Raw genomic sequence first — 26,127 nt, forward strand, 5'->3', positions numbered from 1 at the left:
TAGCAGCATTTATTGAAGAACTGTTAAGAATTCTAAATGTAACGCAAAAGCCTGGTTTGTCAAAAAATGAACACGGAGGGAACAGGGAAAAACAAAGAGAGCAGGCAGAAGAGGCAGACCACTACTTTAGCATTCTCCTGAGCACTCAGAAAGACAGCTAATGACCTTGCCAGTACACCTCGAGCCTAGACTTGGAACTGTCCATAGCCCATGTATTGTATCAGCACAAATACTGCTGACATTTTCTTGAACTTGTTCAGGGATATATCTCCTAATATGGTCTCCTCAAATTTTCATGGTTAAATGTCTCATAATACTAAAGTCAGAATGTGTTACATGTTTTTTTCCATTTGTAATGTCACAGTCGCATAACAAACTAAAATGACATTTTTCTCATTAAAATATTTCTCCAGCAGCAAGTCACAGATCTGCAACAGTACCTGGCACTGGGATTTATTTTTTTGTAGATCCATTTGTAGAAAACTAAATATGTGGCTTATATCCACTTTTATGCTTAACATAACAGCAGCTACATGAAAAAGTTGGTATAGATTTAGTCCAAGCTTTCATATATTCCTCTGCAGATGACAGAACAAGTCCCATAGAAATGTTTTCAAATAAACATAAACATTTTTTAAAGTAGCTATTCACAGAAGAGGTACTTTTTCCCAGAGATGTTACCTGCAGTTTTTTTCTGAAAGTCACATCTTTGCTTTAAGTGGTTTCTGTAGTGTTTGCAAAGTCTTCAGACATAAAAGGCCGTTAAGAATACAACTGAAACTGCATGTTGTCTCACCCTACAGCAGTTTGTAGTGTTGCCTGCAAACAAAAGTAAAAGACCAATTATGGCTTGAACACTGCCTGTGTCACACTGATAACTGACTACCCTTCTTCGTTCTTGTATTTTTGTAACACCTCAAGCAAAGGATATGTTTCCATTTCAAGCTCCAGTCCACTTCTAACCTAACAGCTCTAATTCAGTTGGGGTTAACTTTCACCTCAGTTTGTTCCATGAGGTCAGACTCCACTGCCTACTTACTCCATTTTCTAACAACATTTTCACCTTGTCCCATGCAAACTCATAGAATTTTTACTAAGGATTGTAGATTTTATTTCTCTGCCTTCAAATCACTTGTTGAAACTATGATTTACAGCTAAGATCACTGTCAGTGATGCTAACCAACATGTCAGTGTGTCTTCATGCTCACACATTTTAAGCAATCGTTACCCTGTCCTGTGCATAGACTGTAAACTGTAAATGTATACTGCCTGAGAAACAGGTTATGATTAGCCTTCCTATGTGCAGATAGAAAGATAATATAGGATAAAAAATAGTAATAGTAATTTTTGTGAGGAACATCAAGATGAGAGGCATTCATAAAAGAGCAGTACTTCACAATGCACCACTGAGGTTTTTGATCAGTATCTACCCAAAAAGAAGAATGCCATCTACAAAGCTGGTAATACAGATGAGTTATTAAAAGCATCCAGGAGTCTTTTTTCGGTAATCATTCAACTTAAGTCAGGTGAACTACAAAATACGAGGGGGGAGGAAGGTCAAGAAAGCAAGGCGGAAGAAACAAAATGGGTGGAGTTTATTTTTTAAAAAGAATTCTTTTTTTTATCTAACATACATCTTCATCATAAGAGTTTCAAATTTTCCGCAATGGTTATTGCACATTTATACCAAACAACTTGGAACATAAAGAGCTCATTTAATACAGCCATTGTCGTTTATAGTGTTTAAAAATTCATAAACTCACTGTATAAACTCACTTGCTGAGATTAGTGCTAAATATTCTTACCTAAAAACAGTGCTACGCCTGCATAACAGAAAATTGGGTATAAAATGTCAGAAAAAAAGGTAAAAAATTATGTGCAAAACTACTTCTGTGCAATATTTAACTGGTTTCAACTGCACTAAAGAAAATACTATAATTAAGTAATTATGGAGCTTATCAGAGCAATATATTTTATAACATTAGTGTACATCAGACATATGATGGTCCACAATAAGAAGCTGGATGTGCTAAAATGTTTACTTCCCATGAGACCTAGTTTGCATGTGTGTTATACAGATTGTTCTACAGAAATAATAGAATTGATTCCTTGTTTGGTTGTGTCTTTTTTCTAAATGGAACACTCTAAAAATCAAGCATTCTTTACAGAAAATGAAAATAATATTTGAGGGCAGCATTAGAGGGAATGATGAATAAGAAAATAATAGGGTTTTTTTCTTTTGTTTATTATGGTAGCATTTGGGAACCTCACACTTAGGCCAGAAAATCATTGTGTCTGGAATTGTGCAAGAATACAAAAAGAAAAAAATGAGAAGAAAACATTGCTGATCCTATAACCCAAACTTCATCATTACTTGATTTTGATTTTATAACACATAAGTACACTGAGCTTTGTACTCCACTCAGAATGCAAAGCACACATGCACTTCATAGTCAAGTGCAATTTTTTGCTTTATTCAAGTTCTAATAGGAAAGGCCTGCTTATGTGTACAAGCACTTACAAAAGGTTTAGATAAAAACACCCCTCTTAGGTAATTCATAATATTTTTTACACAGCAAGATAAAGATGAAAGAACTTTGCTTCCTAAAATTGGTACAGAACATCAAGAAAGCATGTAGATCTGGTTCTGTTCAGATTCTGGAATCTGAACAATTTTTCATCATTAAAAGTCACAGTAATCCTGAAAATCTCTGATATGTCCAAAACGTCACGGTACATCAACACTTTTTTGGAACATGATATTACAAGAAATTCCAGACCTTTAATTTGTGATGATATAGCAAAAATATTGAAAAAATAATGGTGTGTCACCAACCATAATGTATTATTGTCTATGGACATCAAACTTGTTAAATACAACTAAATCTGGGGTATGCATGAGGGCAGAAAATTTAAGAAAATAATGTAAACATATGAGGTAAGGTAGTCATTTTTATAGACTTTTGATCAAAAGTCCTCCAGAAATTTCATCAGGAATGCTGTTTGCTAAAACATCTGCTAAAATGAGAGTTTTCATCTCCTTGGAGCTTTGCCCACTGTATATCTGAACAATTCCAGGAAAACAAAATTCTCTGTTTAACTATCTCAGAAAGCATGCAAAGCATGCAAAAAAGTTATTTTAATTACTGTTCAATAGACATTCAATTTTTTGAAGTTGTCTTCATACTCGCAAATACTGCTCTCTCTTAAGTAACAAGTGTCTTCTTTTTCTTGTCTACTTAAATATTATTTTCAGTCTGGCCACAATACGGAACTGAAATCAACTTCAGTAAATAACTTACCATCAATAACATAGCTGCTTTCTGGAATTTGGCAGAGCAAAATATTGAAACCATAATCTTCTGCAGTGGTCATAACCTGAATCAGAAAATCAACATACAGTTATAAACATCCACCATAAACTTGTGGCATGTTTATCATTTTATGTCCACATTCAGCATACTAAACTATGCACAGTTTTTAAGTTCCTCTCTTGCAGGTAATCGGGCAAAACTATAAACCTGTACTTGTGATATTATACATTATTTTAATGATGATGTTATAAGAGTTAAGAGTAGGATACTGTTTAACTCAACACACTCTGCCCACTTGCCTCCTCACTAATTAGGAGAAGAGACAGAAGTAATTGTGGTGAAGAGTATCGATGATAAAAAGAGAATGCAAGGCTACTTCAAAATCTTAGAACTTGCAATAGTCCAATGTCATTGCTTCTCAGATACTGTTTTCCAAAAGCAGGATTTGTGATGCAAGATGCTGCAGTACGGTCTCCTTAAGACTTAGGAGATTTGTAATTATTTTTCTGGTCAACTCAACCAGTCAGGTAGTCAGGTCTGCAAAAAGCAAATCCTTCTTTCTCTCTGCTTGTCTCCCTTGTCACTTTATCTTGGCACACTTCCCTTTCCCTTTCTAGCCAGCAACTATTTGCATAATGTTCTATTGCAAATGACAATAAGTATTGTTTTAAACTTTTCCAAAGTTATTTCTCATTTTTCTTTTGCTGGTCAGACAAATTAATTTGCAATTGAAGCAAGATGAGAGAATAGCTGAAAAAGAAATCCAGTGCTAATAGTGCGATTAGCTCTGATACACAATATTTAAGACAAGCATATTTCTTTCTTCGTACTCTGTGGGACCAATTGGACACAAAAAAGGTAGATTAAAATACCAGTACGGTTGCTCTGATCAAGACTTTTCCTTTGAAGACGGTAATGGCACTCACTGATATGTTCCAAATAACAGCTGGGATGGCTCCAAAGGAATCAGCAAATGAGTCGTGACACACTACTGGCTTCATTCCACTAAAAAATAGGAGCTTCTGTCATGCACCTTTCTGTCTAGTATGAAACCCAAGTGAAGCTGGGGTAGCAGTGCTTCTTAGCAGGAGTTGTGAAGTCTTTGAATGAGTGTCAGAAATCAGACCATGTAGCCCTCACTAGTATTTATTTTATTTTGTTCTGTTAAAGATATGTTACTCAATCCATCCTTTCATGCACAATCACACACGTCTCAGGGTTACCAGAAAAGGCCATTTTTAAGGTCATTTTTGCCTTAAAAATGTGCTATGGCGTATTCTGAGTTCCATGCTGAGTTCTTCAGGTTTAGTTGAGAATGTCTCCACTGTCTATCGACTGTACTCCCTTAGGTGCCATGGCAGGGAGAGAAGGCAGATCCAGGCACAACAGAAGCCTCTTCTCACCCAGAAAGCCATCTCCTTTGGCTCCCCCTTTGCACATCGATGGGGAGAGGATAAATGGTTGGATCACTTTTAGTTCCATACTTCAGACAAAATTATTCAGGTAATGAAGTTGAAAGAAAGCCTTGTCTACACTGTTGTGTAGACAACAGTGGATAAGTTAACCTTTTGGATGAATCAAAGCTCTGTTTTCTCCATATGCTGCTGAGTGAATGCAAGCTGAATGCAACCTGAACACTCCATGAATACATCAGTTAGTTAACTGATGTTTCACTTCAAATATATTCCTCAACTTATCTTTCTATATAAAATAATTTTGTGAATAATTTCTTAAAACACTTGTGGAAGTATTTCATCCTCTTTTGAATTACTTCTCATCACTGATTTACATCTTTTGTAGCTGCTTCCAAAAAAACCTCTGTGGAGTTTTAAATATTGAAAAGATATTCTTAATTCAGAATTACCATTGTCTAACTTTTCTTGCCCCTTTTCCTGTAAAACCCTTTTACTACCATGTATTGAATATCTGTTGTGACCATTTACACAAAAAGTGCATTACCTATTACTTCTATTTGCCCTTCATTTCCCTTCACTACATGAATTTACAAGGAAAGATCTGTTAGGGAGCAGACAAAGGCATGCATCTGGCATATCTATTTCTCTTTGGTTCCTGTCAGGAGTGGAGAGCCAGAAACTCAGAGATAAGCATTAGATGTATGAAATATTGTTTTTGAAAGCAGAAAATTAAAAACGTCATCTGGAGTTGTGAAGTCTTTGAATGGGTGTCAGAAATCAGACCATGCAGCCCTCACTAGTACTTATTTTATTTTGTTCTGTTAAAGATATGCTACTCAATCCATCCTTTCATGCACAATCACACACACAAAAAAACCCCATATTCTCATCCAATGATGGAGTAAATCCTATGGCTAAAAACCCCAATATACAGTGATAAAGCTACCAGCCAGCTCAGCTGTAAAGGCATGCAGGAAGCATTTTTTTTTTCTCCCTTAGGAACAATGTGAATAGGGTTGTGATTGCTACCTGTGGTGTTCTATCACATAAAGCAAAATGTCCATGTTGTGTTGCAACATTTCATCAGTGTCTTATCACTCTTTAGTGGATATGTAATGGCAGTTTAAAACTGCATGGCAACTTTCCTTTGAAATATGATGATGTCAGAAAGCCTGACACCATGTTAGTTCCCTGCATCCTTATAAATCTAAGGCCCAGTCCTGCAGAAGTTTCTGCAGATGTTTCATATGAAAAATTTCTAATGCAAAGCAAGGATTTTGTAAAAAAATGTTGATTCAATGAAATAAAAATATTTTTATAAGCATTTTGGTTTCAGAAATTCACAGAGAAAACGTGCATTTGAGAAGAAAAATACCTGTCTCTGATATATATTCTCTTCCTAGCTAATCTGGAAGGTAACTTGGACCTTGAGTCATAAGTTTCATGATTTTAAAAAGTCAGTAATATGTTTATGAAAACTGGAAATTTGACTGTTTCCAATTCTGGAACTGCAGAAGACCTCATTGTGTATTCAGGTTTGGGTACTGTGTCCAGTTCTGGGCCTCTCAGTTCAGGAAGGATGTTGAGGTGCTCGAAGGTGTCCAAAGAAGGGCAATGAGGCTGGTGAAGTGTCTGAAGCACAAGTCCTGTGAGGAGCGGCTGAGGGAGCTGAGGTTGTTTAGCCTGGAGAAGAGGAGGTTCAGCGCAGACCTTATCACTCTCTACAACTACCTGAAAGGATGGTGTAGCCAGGTGGGGGTCAGTCTCTTCTCCCAGGCAATCAGCAACAAGATAAGAGGGCATAGTCTTAAGTTGTGTCAGGGAAGGTTTAGGTTGGACATTAGGAAGAAGCTCTTCACAGAAAGAGTGATTGGGCATTGGAATGGGCTCCCTAGTGAGGTGGTGGAGTCACCAACACTGGAGGTGTTTAAGAATAGAATGAATGTGGCACTTAGTGCCATGGTCTAGTTGACCATGGTCATAGGTTGGACTCAATGATCTCAGAGGTATTTTCCAATCTGGTTGATTCTGGGATTCTGTGACCTGTGTGTTTCTAAGTGATGTAGCAGGTAGCTGACCATTTTCCCTTGGAATAAGGGGGCTTCATTCTGCTCCCCATCCCTGTCTTCCCACTCAGGGGACTGCTACCCAGAGAACAACTGTCCTTACTACTGAAGACTGAGGCAAAGAAGACGTGAAGTATCTCATCCTTTTCCTCATACTATGTCACTATGTTTCACCTCGCATGCAGTAAAGGATAGAAATTCTCCTTAATCCCCTTTTGTTGCCCTCTATACTCTTTGAGGGATATGGTTATCAGTCATGATTGTGCATGGACAAACACTTTACAGGCTGGAACCTATATAAATATAAATAATATACTGAATTCCATGCAGCACAATTACATATAAAAGTGTACATAGGCTCTAAAGAGAGTAAAACTCATCATTCAACAAGGTACCACATGATGGATACAGATAAACAATTCTTACACTGGGAACAACAGGGTTAGCTATCCCTTCACTTGGACCCACTGGACAAAAAGCAGAAGCATAAACAACAAGCCTGAAATTATTTGGACTCAGTAGGTGAACAAGGTAGACAAACTGGTATATTATATCCAGTCCTTCAAAAAGGTTAACTTTACAAAGCTCAGGAAGATCTGAACATAGATAGAGCTGTTTAAGAGGATTCCAAAGAAAGGTCTCACCAGTATAGTGTACAATGGCACTAATAATCACCTTTTGCTACTGGAAATATACATCCTTGTGTTAAGTTCTCTTTTCACAGACCTGCCCTATTGTCACGCCCTGGCTGACCCAGATCATTATCCTTTGCTGTCATTTCCAACTGATAAGTCCCCAGCTTCTGGAAGAAATTCTTGTTATTAGTCCCTAAATGCATGACCTGACACTTTTTATTATTAAATGTAATCCTATTCTATTACAGGAGTCCTTTAGGTCATCCAATTTCTTCTTTGTATTGATAATACTTCCCAAATTTTGTCATCAGCAAATTTCATTACCACATTTCCACCATTTCTGCCAAGGTCATTAATTAAACTATTAAATGAGATCAACCTCCAAAAAGAATCCTTGATGAAATCTTTTTTCATCACAATTCTTTCAACCAATGCATTGGCATATGTTTTCAGCCAGTTGTACTATATTTCTATCCATTTTTTGCTATTCTTCATTTTGACTAGTATCTTCCCAAATAGTAATGTACTGAACGTTCAAATGAAGATCAGATAGACTGGATTTTCAAATCATCTAAGACTGATAAAGAGGTTAACATTGGCATGTCTCATAGTTAGGAGTCTTAAAATGGTTAGTTGGCAAAGCTAATATGATTCATGTTCATATTACAAACACTATTTCAGAAGAATAGATATGTGATCATCTCAGGAAACATCTTTAAAGCAACAAATGTTTTCAACACCTAAATGATTAGGCTGTCATCATAACCAAGCAAAATTGTGGAGAATCCCAAACACTTAAGATAGGAATACAATTAATGTCAAGAATTCTGATGTTAGGGAAAACAGGCCTCATCAAACAAAAGTGATTCCATTTTTTCATAAGACTGGTGAATAGAAATATATACACTTAATACATAAACTTAAAAAGGATTTTACATGCACATTACACTGTGATTAATAAAGAAGCATCATATGATATTGATGAAGCATGTGATAAATAAGATAAAAGTTACCACGGAGAGTAACTGTCACAACCACTGTATCCTAGATTGACCCTGGAGTCACCCAAAAAGATGTTCACTGTCCTCTCTGGTGTGTATTACATTCTGAACCACCCAGCAAAGCCACCTGGGGGTGGCCTTTCTTTTTCTGTTGTTTTTATATTTCATGGAGTGGAATCAGAGACAGGAAGAGAGATAAAGTCGGGTGCAAAAATGCCAGAAATCATTCTTATTTGGAAGTTCTTAACACACAAATCTTGCATATGCAAGTGAGCTTGAAATACCTTTTGAAAATGCATGAACTTACTATTCACGCAAAGTCAGATTCATCCCGGAAACTCAAGAGACTCCCTGAAATGGTGCTACACCATCTCTGTGATCAAGCTAAAAGACTGACAGACAAGGAAGCTAAGAACTTGGACACAATGTCATTGTAGTTAAGATCCAGTATAAGATGCTACCTTACTGAAATACCTTCAAGAACTCACAGAATCACAGAATATGCTGAGTTGGATGGAATCATTGGCCCTGCACAGGACCATCTCCAAGAGTCACACTATGTGCCTGAGAGCATCGTCCAAACGCTTCTTGAACTGTGTCAGCCTTGATGCTGTGACCATTTCCCCAGGAAGCCTGTTCGAGTGCCCAACCACCCTGTGGGGGAAGAACCTTTTTCTAATATCCAACCTAAACCTCTCCTGACACAACTTCAGGCCATTCCCTCACGTCCTATCACTAGTCACCATAGAGAAGAGATCAGTGCCTGCCCATCCTCTTCCCCTCACAAGGAAGTTGTAGACTGCAATGACATCTCCCCTCGGTCTCCTCCAGGCTGAACAGACCAAGTGACCTCAGCCACTCCTCATACAGCTTCCCCTCAAGGCTCTTCACCATCTTTGTTGCCCTCCTTTGGGCACTCTCTAATGGCTTAATATCTTCTGATATTGCAGTGCCTAAAACTGCCAAAATATTCAAGCTGAGCCTGCCCCAGCACAGAGCATAGTGGGACACTATCTCCCTCAACTGGCTGGCAATGATTTGCCTAATGCCTCCCAGGACATAGTTGGCCCTCCTGGCTGCCAGAGCACTGCTGACTCATATTCAACTTGCCATCAACCAGGATGCCCAGGTCTCTTTCCATGGCACTGCTTTCCAGCATCTCATTCCCCAGTCCGTCTGAACATCCAGGGGTTGCCCCATCTGAGGTGCAGAATCCAGCACTCTCCCTTGTTGAACTTCATATGGTTGGTGATTGCCCAGTTCTCTGTCAAGGTCTCTCTGCAGGGCCTCCCTGCATTAGAGGGAGTCAATGGCTCCTCCCAGTTTGGTGTCATCTGCAAATTTGCTTAGTATCCCTTCCAGTCCTGCGTCCAAGTCATTTATGAAGATGTTGAAGAGCTCAGGGCCCAAGATGGAGCCTTGTGGAACCCAGCTAGTGACAGGTCGCCAGTCTGATGTTACCCCATTCACTGTTACCCTCTGTGCTCAACCCACGACCCACAACATGATGTGTTTATGCAGCTGTGTGCTGATCGTCTTGTCCAGAAGGACACTCTTCTCACTGAAAAGTTTTCCATTTATTGGGAGTGTTTTTCAGGCAGTCCCAAAAGCACAAGTACAAGGTTTCATTCTATTCAACATTTTGATTAGTGAGGTAGTCAAAAATTATTACACATGACCATACAGTTAGCAAAATGATAAATAAGGAAAAGGAATTGTGCAGAACAGTCTCTCCCACTTGCTAAGTTTGGCCTCTATTTAAACAGCATTTAATTTACTAATGTAAAAGGCAAAGTTCTATTTGTAGAAAGCAAGACTAGAGGTAAAATCCACAAGCATGACAGATTGTATCCTGAAAAGCAGTGACCAAAAAGCATGTAAGAATTATAGCAGACTATCAACTAAACATAAACATCTGGTGCATTGCTATCACTGTGCTGTATACAGTACTGGTGAAAGTAATCCAGGGAGATTGAACTTAGGTCTAGGAGTTATGTCTAGAAAAAGTTGTTGAAAATTCAGTAGTATTGAAAATATACAGAATATCTCGAGGGTTGTAGAAAATGCCTTTCAGTGAGAGAAAAAATAGATCCGTCCATTTTACCAAAAACATGAAGCTGTGAGATGATGACAGAATAAAAGAGCATTTGCAGGGAGGAAACACCAGGTGTTAAAGCTATTTAATCTTATCAGGAGAGAGCAAAGCAGAAACCAGTGGCTTGAAGCTGTATTCACAGAAACTTGTGTAAAAGCTAAGGTACAAGATTTCAATGATAAATGAAATGATGAGAATGTGTAATCCCTGAATTTTTTCCATTGCTGGCAAAAAGCTTCAGTTAGAGATTTGATCCATTTTCAAAAGACAATGTGAAATGCAATGTTATGAGCAACTAGATGATCCAGTAATTTTGGCCTTAAATTTATGCATGCCAAACAAATGACAACATAATCTCTCTATCATCTGTCAGACATGCCCTGTATTTCTTACACTTTACCAAGAAAGATTATGCAATTTTTTTTTGTATTTAAGAAATACTATTAGTGTCACTTTCATCAGCAGTAGAATAAATCCTCTAATATCAGGAGTATAACTGTATAGGCATTTAAAGAAGAGGGAAACAATCACTAACACACTGTAGAAATGCAATAATGATATATAAATAGCATTTTCACATATAATATGACAAGTGCGAGGTCTGATATTTCAGCAATGACATGACTAATAGATAGTACTGCACACATTCCATTTCCTTTCCAATGACCTGCCCTACCAATGGTATACAGCTCCCATTTCAACACTGATGGATTACAAAATACTGGATTTTAATCCTGTCACTGGTACAGAATATTGCTTGTCCTGGGCTTCAGGCCATATTGAAAGAAATTTAGCATTTGTGGAGGAAGCAGAAAGAATGAAATATTTCTCTAGCAAGATATTTATTTCCCTTAGTTTTCAAAAGAGAAAGTGCATCTTGAAACTAGTCACTGACTAACTTAGAATGTTAAAAGAAATACCAGCAGAACTTTATGGGCAAAGTAGAGTAAAAGAACTAGGTATCAGATGGATATTACAACCATAGCATCATCTGAGGTATGACAGACTAAAAAAAATATGTATTTAAACCTTAAAAGAAAGACAGTGGAAACATCTGAAGTGCAAACAAAGTAAAGAATCACTGTTGAAAGAATTGTTTAGACTAGACTAGATTAGAATAGAATAGAACAAAATATTTGCAATTGGAAGGGACCTACAACAATCACCTTGTCCAACTGCCTGACTACATGACGGCTGACCAAAAGTTAAAGCATCATCCAAATGCCTCTTAAACACTGATAGGCTTGGGGCTTTGACCACACTCTAAGAAGCCTGTTCCAGTGTCTGATTACCCTCTCAGTAAAGAAATGCTTCCTGATGTCCAGTCTAAACCTCCACTGGCACAGCTTTGAGCCATTTCCATGCATCCTGTCACTGGATGCCAGGGGCAAGAGACTAACACCTCCCTTTCCAGTTCCCCTCCCAGGAAGCTTTAGAGAGCAATGAAATTACCCCTTTAATTCCACATCTCCAAACAAGACAAGCAAAAAGTCCTCAGCTGCTCCTCACAGGACATTCTTTCCAGCCCATTCACCAGTTTGTTGCTGGACATTAAGGTGCTGGAGCACATCCAGTGAAGGACAACAGAGCTGGTGGAGGGTCTGGAGCACAAGTCACATGAGGAGCAGCTGAGGGAGTTGGGGTTGTTGAGCCTGAAGAAAAGAAGGCTCAGGGGGAATCTTATCACTGTCTATAACTACCTGAAAGGAGGGTGTAGCCAGGTGGGGGTCAGTCTCTTCTCCCAAGGTAACAAGCCATAAGACAAGAAGAAACGGCATCAAGCTGCACCAGGGAAGGTTTAGATTGAATATTAAGAGAATTTTCTTCGTGGAAAGGGTTGTCAAGCATTGGACCAGGCTGCCTAAGGAAGTGGTTGAGTCACCACTCCTGAAGGTATTTAGAACACATGTAGACACATGTAGACACAAAGGGACATGGCTTAGTGGTAGATTTGGCAGTGATAGGGCAACAGTTGGACTCCATGATCTTCAGAGTGTTTTCCAACCTAAACAATTCATGATATGAAAAAATTACATAGATTGTGTGATTTATGCCAAATATGGGATGGACATTCATAAAAAAACCTGCAACAGATTGTTATGGAATTCACTTCTGAGTGGGATAGCAGACAAACAACACAAGAAAGTGCAATACTAATCTTCTCTTGAAAATCCTTAAGTTAGTTGTCAATACTGTATTTACAAGGGCACATAATGTTTGGATGCTAATGAAATTAACAATTATTTTGCAAAGTCACTTTAGGAAGCATGGACTAGTAGGAGGAACCACTTGAGACTGGTTAGAGGTCTTCAGGACTCATGTTCAAGGAACATTTTATACCAAACAGTAATCCCTCACAAAAAAAGCATATGTGCATCAAGTTTGTACTGGGGGAGATTAAAAGGTATTAAAACACTCTAACAACATATAAGTGTTCTTTTATGTTTCTCATGAAAATGCCTCTTCAATTAAACACTTTATAATAAGTAAATGAAAGACTAATTTCTTTTCTTCTTCTAAAGTTAATTTTTTTTCCCTGACAGGTTCACATGCACAAAGATTAGCAGGAAGATTAGCAGGGTCTGCACCAAAGGCATATAGCAAATTTAACAGCAAAAATTACTTTGGGGGGAAAATTAAAACAAAAGGGGTGGGGAAGAGAGAAAGAAAGGGAAAGGGGAAGGAAAGACTCCACAGTGGCCAACTGAGTAGGGAAGTGAGGGGAGTTTCCAGACAAGTGTCCTCCCCAGGAGGTGTCCAGCAATTTACTTGAAAGTTTACAGAGATGGAAATGAAAAACAGACTACAGAAATGGAAAGAGAAGGTCCTTAGCACTGCAAAGGCTAAGGGTCCAAAGGCACTGTGCAACATCGCTGAAACATGCCAACATCAAACTATAGGAAAAAAATCTGAGTAAGTGTGAAGAGTAACAGAATTGAACTCAAATAGAGATTCTGGGTTTTATCAATTAATTCAACAACTTCAGTCATTGGGGGAAATGTGTCTCTTCATTTGGCTTCTTGTGTGCTAATCAATTCCTAATTACTCAAACATATTGAATAATATATTGACCTCCTCTCACTGTTTGTGCCATATAGGTTAATGAATGACACTGTAAAGAACACAGTATCACACTTGGAGAACAAGGGATTCATGTATTATTCACTCTACATAAATATATAGTTACCCTTTTTTGGATCTAAGCCAGATTTTGGGACTTGCAGGTTGTTTGTGTGAGGAGATGCTGATAATGCAACCTTGTTTATTTACATCAACATTAAAAAAATAGAAAATCCTCTTTCTGTGATCAGAGAAAAAAATAAAGTCTCTTAGTTTGCAGCTCTGTCCTGGAATTCTCAGTCCAAAAAGCTTCTTTTCTGAGGACCACATTCCCAAGAATGGTTCAGGCTATGCCTGGTACTTCGTTGGTAGCTCCCCTCTTTTCTCCTATGACTTTTCTGCCTTAACAACACAACAGCCCAAAAAAATCTCACCAGCCTTTCATCTGCTTTTCTTTCATACCCAGAAATATGTATGCAGGTTTGGGAGTGAGGCTGCAGTCTAGTTCTTTGAAGAACTAACTGCTTTATTTTTTCCCCTGTGGTTTTGCTCCTCTGTCTTAATGCAGAAGCAACACGTTTGGAGGAGGTGAGGGGCTTGAGAGGTGAAAGCACTGAACATAAAAAGGAAAACGCTGTTGTGTAGGCAGAGTAGGGAAGAGGACAGAAGTCGTCATTGTACATAAACAAAGAAAAACCACATGCCTAAGGAAAACACAGAAAAGAAAGAAAATAGACTTGAAGAGAGGAAACTGAAACTGGAGATTCATTTGAACACTTAGCCATGATCACAAATCTTCTTTTCCCATGGTACCTACACTCCAGTTCAGCAACCTCGGGGAAGACAATGCCTTCCAATATGCTACACTGAAAAAATTATTCCTAGTTTTGTTTGTAATGCTGAGAAAAAGGAGAACAACATTCTGAAATTGTGCTTTGTTCAGCTGAAGATAGAAGTGACTTTCTGTCTTCTGCTAGATCTAGTGATTCATTCTGGCTTCTGCCAAATGTCATGGCAGCCAACAGTCTGTCGTAGCCTACCTTCTTCCATGCTCTGCTATTCCTGTGAGGGTAGCTGGGACAGGTCCTTAGGGAAGGGTATTCTGACTTTGAGGAAGGAAAGGTTGAGGTCCTTAAGTCATTTTTTTCTGCTGGTTTAATCGTTTCATACCAAACAGGAATCAATCTTCAGAATTACAATGGCTGAGTTCTTTGTTTTACAGACCTTGGTTTAAATTGCTAGACCAGTTCTTACTTATCTCACTCCTGTCCAGACCAGTGAGTCAGACAAAGAAGAACTTTTTTCTGTTGAAGTAATTGAAAAAGAAGGTTATGTAGAAACACACCAGATACACAGAAGACTCAGTGATACACCTATAAACCTTCATAGAATGAAAACAAATCCTGCACGTAGACACAGAAGCAAAAAACCAAAATGCCTGTCTGACCTTTATGCTCATTTAGAGCCTATGTCAATAGATGAGGTGAGATTTGAGCGGGTACTTAAATTTGCTGCATATCCTCTCCTGAGGTCTACTCTAAAAGTGCAGTTACTCTAGTTCTCCAGCACAGAGTACAAGTGCAATAACAGCTTTCAAAGTTGCCAGGTAATAATATCATGCCAGGAGACATGTCACAAATAAACACTGAATTGAAACAGCATTTGTAGCACCTTGGTATATCAAGCATTGATTCAAGTACCTTTCACAATTTAGAATTTTAATCCTGAACTGTATATATTTTCAAAATTTAATATTTTGTACAGGAAAAAAAAAACCCTATCAACTATTGCCTTGCTCAAAACCTTGGACTTTCCAAAGATAGATGCACCACCTTATGTGTTTTATGACCTTATCACAGGAAGGGTGATAACACAGTTTACAAATCCCTCTCCAAAGAAGAGATTCTATTCCTTACTATGGACTTTCCAATCCACAGTTTTGAGTATCTTTAGATATTCTACACCATACAGTCAAACTCCTTACAGGAATATGTGTATAAAATATTCTTTCCAGGAACACGTAATTTGCTGCATCAGGGCCCGTGTGCTTGCTTACTTCATAGGAACACAAATGTGCTATTTTAATTCTCTCTTTAATGCTTTTATCTAAAGAACAACATTTTCCCCTTCTGTTCCATGACTAAACATGTGACTAAATTTATTATAATCTAAAGAGAAGTGAAAGCCAGGGGGAAGATGAGGATGTGTCCAGGGGAAAACATGAAGGAGGAGGTACTTGCACTCTGCTGCTAAATCTAGCATGAGTGGGGGCACACAAGTCCTTTACACAAATGGATGAAGTGTGGGAAACTTCAAGAGGGAAACTTCAAGAGAGAAACTACAAGTTCTTGCATAACTGTAGAGAAGTAATATCACTGGGATAGAGAAATGTGGTGGAACAGTTCACATAACTAAGAGTTGCAATGGTTTTTTTCAAAGGTTTTTACATCAGAGGACAGACCAACATGGGTGGCACTGTAGTATGTAGCTGTCACATATCACCTGATCAGAAATATCAAGATGAAAGCTTCTTTAAACACAACACTTTCACATGCCCTGGTACATTTGTGGACTTCAGCCACTCTGACATCTGCTGGGAGAACATATTTGCTGGGTGCAAGTGATCCGGGAGATTTTTGTGCTGTGTGGACAAAAAGTTGAGTTCCTCCTAATGAAGGGGTCAACTGACTAGGGAGATGCTCTGCTTGACCTATTGCTCTAACATAGCTAAGAAGTGGTCAAGAATGTGAAGGTCAAGGGCAGCCTTGGCTGCAGTAACCTTAAGATCGTGGAGTTCAAAATTCTGAGAAGAGTGAGCAAGACAAAGAGTAGAATCACAACCCTAGACCTAAGGAAAACAAATTCCAGCTTGTCAGGAACCTGCTTGGCAGGATCCCATGAGAGACATTTTGAAACAAAAACTGAAACCTGGGGAGGCAGCTACTTACTTTTCAAAATGCTTATACATTCATGCAACTTCTACTATGCAATGTTCTTTCACTATGCAATACTTTCACTACAGTGATAATAGTACAGAGTAGAGAGAGAATCACTGATCACTATATACTTTGCTCTTCAAAAATGTGAGCTGAAATTAGAAGACTATGCTAGAGAATAAATATGAAGACTAAGTGGTGGTTAACATTTGCATAAGATATGCGATATAAGCAATACAGACACAAATACAAATTTGTGTTATCATTGGGCCCTAACTACACATACAACCATGTATACCAAGGTGGGAAGTCTGTTAGGAAGATATAACACCTGTAAATGTTCATGAAAGTGAATCGGGGGGGTTTAAAATTTTTGGAGAGTCTATCCTTTGTAAAGTACAGATTTGGAAACATAAGCTCAAATTAACAAGTACTGGCAGTGGGTAGGGCAGGCTATACAGAAGCCAGAAGACTAAGCAAGGAATTTTACTTCTCTAGGTTTGTTGTATACAGTAGAGGGAGAACATTTTCTCAACAAGGCATGTCATAGCTTGTTGACTAGGCTGCTACTCTGAAATATTTCATAAAGGGATCTCTACTAATACTGAGGAAGTCTAGAGAAATTAGCCTTCTGTGCCTGAAGGTAGTCATTGTAAATATCCTTGATGTCCTGCTTGATACTAGGTGTTTATAGAAAAGTAGATCAAATAATTGCAGTATCATAAAAATATGGCAAAGGTACTTGTGCAGATAAGAAAGGTTTCTTTAATATAAACCTGAATTTTGAACTTCACGAGATACATGATGATATTAAACTAAATCAGAAAGAATCCCTGTGGTTGGAAAAGTAAAAGCAGAATATGGATTTATCTTACCTCCATTTCTCTCTGACCATTAGTTGGATTCCTGAACTAATAAATAAAGGAAAAAATATTAATGCTAATATTTAAATATTAACTTTGTTTACTTTAAGAAAGTAGAGTCTTCTTTTCTTACCTTTCTTTACCATTTAATCATTTCATTTGTGCAAGGAACAACATCTAGGATGAACTCATTCTAGGATACTTATGAAGGTAAGAAATATATAATTAAAATTTGCTTGGGTACAAACTGCAGGATCAGATTCTTTGTAAGTCAGAATTTAAAGAAGAAAAAAAATTCTGCTGGATGTAAGACAAGTTAGAGAAATGTTTAATGAAAGTTGTTTACACAGCACTATTATAAAAATATAGATGTTATGTATGTGCATCCAAAGCATGTCACAGCACCAGTCTAAAACACTTAATATCCCCCTACAGATGACAGTTGGAAGATAATTTTTTGCTTACTCTGTTGGTTTTTTTTTCCTATTTACATGCCTTGAATATGTACAAGGTTTACTTTGAAAGAGGTGATGCATTCCCTCTGTGCTTTCCATATTGAGAAAGGTATTTTGGATGTGTATCTGTTTTATCTTTATTTGAAAGGATTTCACAAATAGATTGTTTTATACTTTTCTTCATGATCAAAAGAGAAAAAGACCTGGATAAGGTATGATCAAAAGAAATTTAAAAACAATCCCAGAATACTTCATTTGAGCATAAATAAATAAATAAATGCAAGTCAGATAAGACTAAATAGACAGATGGCAAATAAAAACAACATATAAATAACAATTAACTTATGACTCTGCCTAAGACCTTTCATGCACTACAAAGAATCTACAAAGATAAAATCAGTAGCAAATAGAGGTTTTACTCTTTCGATGTAAATTAAATTTTTCTGCTTAGAATTGAAAAGATATTTACTAAAGATATCTTGTTTCTGCAATTTTGCACAGACTCTTGCAAAATATATATCTATTACAGCTTGATATGCAGAACAATTTTTAGAAATAAAAACCAACAGAATAACCAGCATCCATGTGATAGAAATGTCCTTGGCTTCAACATATAAAGGCAAAAAAATAAATGTTGAAATGTCAGTATCCTTAGCACAACATTTTGTACAAAAATATTTATATTAAAACATTACAAAGTGTTTAAGCTCAGCAACTGATTCGATATTGAACACTATTTCAAAGGCTGTGCCTTTGTCTTTAGAAATTATAACAGTGCAGAAGATTTCAAACCTGTAAAGATTTACGGATACTTTAATGAGTAATTGTACACAACTCCATCAAATTTACAGGATAGAAAAGTTTATTTTGCTTATTATGCATAGTCTAAGGCAATTATAGCGCTGTAAATATTTGGGAATTTATCACTGGGATGAGCCAACAATTAAGTAAATGAACAAGAGGTAACAAACTCAATGGCCAGTATTTACTTACTATTTTAAATAATCTCTAATATGCCCTAGATAATCACCATTATTACAGCACGGAATTCACTCAACATCAAATAGAGGATGACTTATATAAGAAGTGAATTTAAAAGCTTTGTGAGAAAAACCCTTATGGATCTCTCTCAAATCAGTGGAGAAAATAAAGTTCTCAAGTGAAAAGAATTGAACAGTTTAATTAGGGTTGAACTCTGAACCATCCGTTAAAGGGCCTTCCAACCAGCTATAATGAAAGCCTAGGGCAACTTGGGAAACGTAAGCACTAAGAACATCCGCCTCTGTCAGTATAAAATTGGAACTATAGCTGCTGAAAGGTTATTACACCTGATGGTGCAAAACTTTAAAGTAATTATCATTAAGTTTGAAAAAGAGAGAGAGAAAACCCCTAAGGTTATATCCAGATGGATTAAAGTGGAATGGAAAATAAATGGTTACTCACATCTGCCAGTCTTGAACTTTAAAATAAGGATTAGCAAATGCATTTTCTAGGATGTCCCAAGTGATTTACAGATTTATCATTATTATCTAATATTAGTATTACCACTGAACCCTGAGGGCACTGTCAGACTGTTCAACAGTGTTCAATATCTTCACAAGACAAGGAAGACAGGTAACATTTGGGTGGGGGATAGAATACTAAACTAATAACATATATGCCAAATCACTTCTCTACATGCAGCTATGCAGTTGATAATTTGGGTGGCTGTGGGCCATGAGGAGTCCAGGACCAAATTCTGAGCACAAGTGCTCTCCCCTGCATTCACTGAGCACTGAGGAACTGTGGACATTTAAAACAGGAAAAAAACCAGGCTGAACCTGAATAGGTATGAGAGTGAATTAGGACTAAAAAATAAACCCACGTGAGGTAAGGTAGTACAAAATTGGAACTAGAAGTGCTGTGGGTAACAACAACCACATAACAGTAGAAACTAGACAGTGAAACCACAACTGGGTTGGCAAAACCAGCAAGACAGACCGAAAAACAAGAGCCAAGGAACAGGATGCAAAACAGAAAGAACTAAAGTGGTTAGTGAGCAAAACTAGCTGCCAAGGCATAGGGGCATTGAGATTGGGAAGGGATCTGGAAAGGACATGTGGTGAGGCAGTGGGATTTCAGATCCTAGGAAGAGTTGTGGTATTAGAGGGAATTATTGCAAGGCACTTACTGTGCCATGGCTGTAGGAATGCAGGCAGAGGAAGAACAGCAAGACTAATGAGAAGCAAAGACAGACTTGAGACTAAGCAAAGAAATGGGGAAAAAGATAGGGTCGGACTGCACCAGAAGATTACAAGTGGAATAGAGAGTATGGCAAAGTTTGGTGTGAGGAGGGCAGCTGGATAATGCCCTGGTGCATCCTATCACCATGAAAAGGCAGTGGAAGTGTTTTGCATAAAAACTACCTGGTCAGTTGAAAAGTCTCTTAGTTATTCAATTAACTACTTCATAAAGAAGTCATTTGATCAGCAGATAATGCAGTCAAGTGTCAAGAGAAAGCATGCCCATTCTTTATGTGCTAATTTCAAAGCTCTAAGCATAATATCTCAGATTCTCAATTTGTAAGAAAATGCTGGACCCCAATACCAAGATAGTGGTCTCCAAAATTGAAGTTCACCTTATTCTCTACATCTGGCAGTGATAAATGACCAGTACAGCTAGAAAAACTTAATGTACTACTTAATCACAAATACCTATTAGCCAAATACTCTGGGGTCACTAAGGAAAAGGTTTTAATTTGAGTTTGGCCTGTTTATGGACATGATTACTTGACATAGTCATCAGTAAAAACAGGAAACAGCCTTAGTAGCAGCTTAAAATATTCTCCATCTTCTGCTTTTAGTAAAATTATACAAAGCTACACTTTTCCATTGGAAAATAACACACTTCTCAAGCACATGCAGCAATACAGTAGCATTTTGTCTTTTTTGTGTTTTATACTGGGGATGTATTTATCTTTCAGCATGATAAATAACAAGTTCAACAGAAATGTGCACATTAAATGATGCCAGAGCATAAAAGTGGCAATGCTGGTTCATATTACAAGAATATAAATAGATAAAATGTATGATACTTCAAAGTATTTTCAGGAACTATATATTTTATTATTGGTATATAAGTAAGTGGTAAAACATGAAGAAGATAAGGCAATTTTCAGTGCTATAAAATTTATACAAACTAAATTATTTTCATATATATGAGTGAAAGGAGAAAGAGGCAATACCTCATAAATGAAGCACATTACCATAATTTTCTACATGCCCTAAGATATCTACACTGACATATTAACTTCCATTCACTTGTTCAAAACATTTCAGCTTTCCGGAAAAAAAAAAAAAAAAGATGAGAAGTGGTTTGCAAATTTCTCTTTAAGATTTCCTTCAAAAGACTTTATTATTTTTCTACTGCGTAAAAGAAAATGTGGTTTATTCATTACTAAGAAATAATGTGAACCTCTGGTCACATCTATTGGCTTCCATCAGTCTGTTTAATTATCCTGGCCCATAGGTTTTTATCTTGGCTGTTAATCTTGCCACTAAATACCAGACCTAGCAAAATCTGAGAGTAAGCACAACCTCCCAAGTCATAACATGGACTATATATAGCATGTGATCAGGAGCACAAAGTAAATTATTATTAATTATTAGAAAAATCTGTTTTCTCATCCAACAATGTCCTAGCACTTTAGGAGATGCCTGAAGTTACATAATTTTAAATTGCAGCTGTGACTGCCAAGTTAATGGCATCCTTTCAAATATGGCATTTCACTCAAAGATAGTTTAGCCTTTGGTCTTCATTCAGTTATTGTCACTGTTCTAGAACTTTTCCTCTCTTTGTGGCTGTCATTACAACAAGGATTGTTTTTAAAATGTAGCATAATTAATTTGCTAAAATCTCTTAAGAGTAAATAATTTTTAGATGTTTTAATGTTTTTTAAAAGGAATGCTACTGTATGTATTCTATGTATCATATTTATGTTACAAATCATATCTGTGTGGATATATATACCCTACTAAGCATTTGATTTACAATAAGAAAAGGCTGTAATGTTTTGGAAAGCAATCGTTCAATCTTTCTTAAATTACAAGCTTAACTGTTATTCTACAAGTGTTTCTATGCATCTGTAACAAACATTAGGAACAGCATGATTCTGATTACATATTTTTTTTCTAGAGATCATATCTTGCTTCTCTAATTCACTTGTCTTGAGGCTCTGACAATTTCCAAAGCAGAGGAGCACCACCTAGTTGTTTCTATACCAAAGCTGCTGCCCTTTTCTTTAGAAGTATGTACTGGTTTTGAAAGTATACTTTTCAAACATTTTTATTAACAATAAGATTTTTAAAAATCATAATTACTTTAGGTATATTTAAGCATGAACTCCCTTTGTCCTGTTTAATATTTATTTCTACATAAATGCAAGATATTCAAACAACTAAGAACATTTCATTTGCTTGGCTCTATCCTGTGTGTTTGCAAGTAGGATTTGGTGATTAGACAGAGGACACTTCAGCATTGTGCATCAGTAGGAATGACCTCAGGAATTCCTTTGCCCTGTTCTCAGAGATGTCTGAGACCTGCTAGCACAGTCTCTGTCAAAGTCCTCAGCAAAGGGGAAAGTAGCAGATCAATAAGATATGGTTTGCTAATGCAGGATACACACCTACTGCTCTTCAGCCTTTCCTAAAGTAAACCCACCTATCACTCAGGGGGTTTAGCTTTTTTGCTTTTAACTGTACTATTTTTTATAGGAACACACATTGTGTTTGGGGGAACACAATGAGGATTTTTAGTCCCAATTTCAGCAGCATTCTCCTTATCGAATAGAGCAGAAATATTTTATTCAGACTGCAAGAAAATGCAGAGTCAGGATCTTTGCTGTAATCAGCTCACCTGCAGACTAATACTTCAGACTATCCACTAAAAATTCAAAATGGATAATTTTACCTATGAATTCTATTGTTTGTCAGCATGCTTCCATGCAGTATATGTATTAGCACCATAAGAAAATAAGTACTTGGTAAAAACCTAATACTTAAAGAGATCTATATAAGCCTCCCTATAAAAGTGTCAGGCAGGAGAACTAAGAAGGTCATTGTATCATTTTTACAGTTTCCCAAGTGCAAATTATCTTCACACTTAAAAACCTTCTAAGGTTGAATACCCGAAGGCACTTAGAGATCTACACTATATTCTAGACATCAATTTAATAAATCCAGAAAGACTGTAATACACAGAAGAAAAACTTACTCTTGTAACAGGCCTATTTCTTTGCCCTTGGCTTTTAGAAAAAAATTTTAAGTTGCAAACTAAACAGGCTCAATCACTGGACTGGGATGAACAAAATCCCCTATTCTTGGAGACAGCAGCATACAAGTAAACCAAAGGTGGAGAATAGACTTAATGAGGGAGTTGCTATGGGAAGCAAGGAAAAGCACAAAGACAAACAACACTCTACCTCACTCAAAGCAGAAGTTTGTCTCATCCTACTACATAATTCATTTTTAGAAGTTGGCACCCTGGGAAACAGACGGATGCTACAAATTCAATTATTTGAAAGAACTGTTAGACGCAGCTTCCCATGATTCCTAATGAGGTCAGATTTAATATGAAATGAGTTGAAGCATTCTAATACTGGAAAAGAAAATGTAAAGCTAAAATCATCAAAATATATTTTCATGATCTAGTGCTAATAGTAGTGCTCTGTTGGCTTTGTTTCTCCAGGAACCAGAAAGCTAGAGAAATTGCAGAATCTGACAGAAAAAAATGCCTTAAAACAGCAGATGGCATCTTATTTTCTATTTGGCTCCTGGAAATCTGCTGAACTTTCATAATCTGGATCCTGAAAATTATCCTGACCTGTCAGATAAGTATAAATTAAAATAAATAAACAAATCACATAAAAATAAACACAAATATAGAAGAGTTAATAATTTCACATATAGAAAAGTTAAAATACCCAATACATTCTATAGAATTGTATTAGGACCATTGTGCCAACACCTACTATGTTTCTTAAATCAAAGTTTGGTAACCCTGAATAAGTTAAAAAGAGCCAGAAAAATAAACAGAGGAAATACTTCAATATCTATATCAGTCTGCCATCCTCACTGGAAGTGGAACAGTGTGTCAGAATATTAAAACAGTCACTGGCAAGTCTCCAAGATAACAGCTGGAACATACCCAGCAAAGTCATATATCATAACAAACAATCTCTGTAGGAACAGAGACCATCTAAATAAAACCAAAAATGGTTACGATGCTCTGCTTGTTGGGAAGACCTAGAATGTTAGCCAACACTTGCTCTTGATGACCAGCCCAGCCATGGTGCTCCAGATCACTATGTGCTTTCTGCATCCATGAAGCAAGTCCTGACTTAACCCTATGGAGTGAGGTGTCCTTTTACAAGGGATCTCTTTCACAGATATCTGTAATGTGCAGAAGGGCCTTCCTATTGCTTTTTGAGACCCCTTTTTCTCTATACCTCACAGAATAGTTGATTCACTTTACTGTCCCAGATGCTCCTGTCTTTCACCAGCCATGCTGACCACATTGTGTCAGTATGTAAAAAAAGAGGTTATTTGTGAAACTGGGGAAAGTTGAGAAAGAGTCTAAACCCCAAGAGAACTCTGTCTAGACAGAAGCAAAATCCAGCATGGTAATGTCCCACTTTGTTTCACTTCCAGTCTTTATTCATAGTGAAAGATTAGAACTGTCCCATAGTGTTGAGCTATGCCTAGGGCTACAGTTTTCTACCTAACTACAGATACACTCACCACAAGTGGATACACTCACCACAAGCGTCTCACTTTTTGTTCACATGATGTGGACAGCTGCAAGCTGCTATTTTCTCTTGAGTCCACAGAAACAGCCTGGGCAAGAAGGCTGAATGCTCTAGAACTGACCTCCTCACTCCCACATCTTCCTCTTCTAATGCCCCAGTCAGCTGCTGGCATTTCTGCAGATACTGGCATTTCTGCAGCTGCTGTTCCAGGTCCAAAGTGAAGTTTCCACGCTTTTTTTTTTTCCATTTGTTTTTCAAGAGGGAAAAGGCAGGACAATGGTGAGGTCAAAACAGCAGTAAGGGCTGTGTTATGACAGTGCGTAAAAGGAAAGTACACTCAACATTCTGGCAGTGGAGGATAGTCTACTGTGTCAGGGAGCAACACTAAAATTTTTGGTAGATTTCTGAGTTTGGATGGGGTTTTTTTATTGTTTGTACAAATCCCTACTTACTTACAGTTTACAGCTACAATGTTTGTTTAAGGACAGATTCAGTTTAGACCTAAGGTATACATTACTGTGAGCAGAGACTGACCTCTTTTCAGGTGAGAGAGAGAGGTGGTGTTGCTGGTGGGCAGGAAGCATCCAGGGCATGATTGCTGGTTCCTGGCAATACTAGCACACACAGTTTAATACTTTTCATTTCCATTACTATAAATAGTCCTATTTTATCTCCTTTGTTTAATAGGCATTTAAGCCAGGCTGGATGGAACTCTGATGAACCTGATCTAGTGGAAGGTGTCCCTGCCCACAGAGGGGGTTTGGAACTAGATGATCTTTAAGGTCCCTTCCAACCAAGGCCATTCTATGATTCTATGAGAACTCATGCAGTCAATAAGCAGTGGTTTTGCTTTGTAAATGTGGTTGGCCAATTCAGTAAGTGAATTATATGGCTGATGATTCTAGTAACATTACTTTTTCCCTAAAGATTTTTCTTTTTTTAATGTTTGCCAAGCAGTGTAGTAGTCAAATGTCATTGTCAAAGACCTGCTCCCTTCCTAGCAATCTTACCTGGACCTCAGCCGTGTTCCTTCCCTGCTACTCCTCTCATTTCACTGAAACTGTAAATGAGAGAGTAAAGCTCTCTCATTAAAAATATGTACAACTCCATCCTGTTTACTCCACACTCAGACTGACCTCCAGGTCAAAACAGCAGAGCTGCACCATTTTATTGCAATAAATTACAGCCTCTTGAAACAATGAAACTTGAGTTGAAATGTTTCTGCTGCATATTACAGGACATAAGGGCACCTAGGAAAAAAGCAAGGAACAAACCCTAACTAATTAATTCTTACAGCATTCCTATGCTTCAGAGAAGTAGGAAGGATTAAATCAGACTATGAAAACAGAAGCCTCTCCCGACAGCTTGAAAATATATCATTGCAGGTTTCTCACATTAAAACGTAAAAACATTTACATGAACTCCATGCTACTTTTTCTGTATCTGTTTATATTCAGAAATGAAACCCTTTGGTCATTATCTAGAAACACTTTGGTTACCCTT

The 26,127-nt window shown here is 37.4% G+C and overlaps 1 long non-coding RNA gene across 1 annotated transcript; it reads right to left on the minus strand.

The window, feature by feature from the left end:
* Positions 1 to 693: 693 nt before the first annotated feature.
* Positions 694 to 17,473, minus strand: LOC127466842 (uncharacterized). Its single transcript, XR_007902886.1, has 3 exons — positions 17,398 to 17,473; positions 3,303 to 3,378; positions 694 to 819 (listed from the first exon to the last, which is right to left on the minus strand). It is a non-coding gene; the product is annotated as an uncharacterized LOC127466842 (long non-coding RNA).
* Between the last annotated feature and the right edge of the window lie 8,654 nt (positions 17,474 to 26,127).

This window comes from Manacus candei, unplaced genomic scaffold (assembly GCF_025592945.1).
Source record: "Manacus candei isolate 608988 ecotype Guabito, Panama unplaced genomic scaffold, ASM2559294v1 h1tg000011l, whole genome shotgun sequence".
NCBI lineage: Eukaryota > Metazoa > Chordata > Aves > Passeriformes > Pipridae > Manacus > Manacus candei.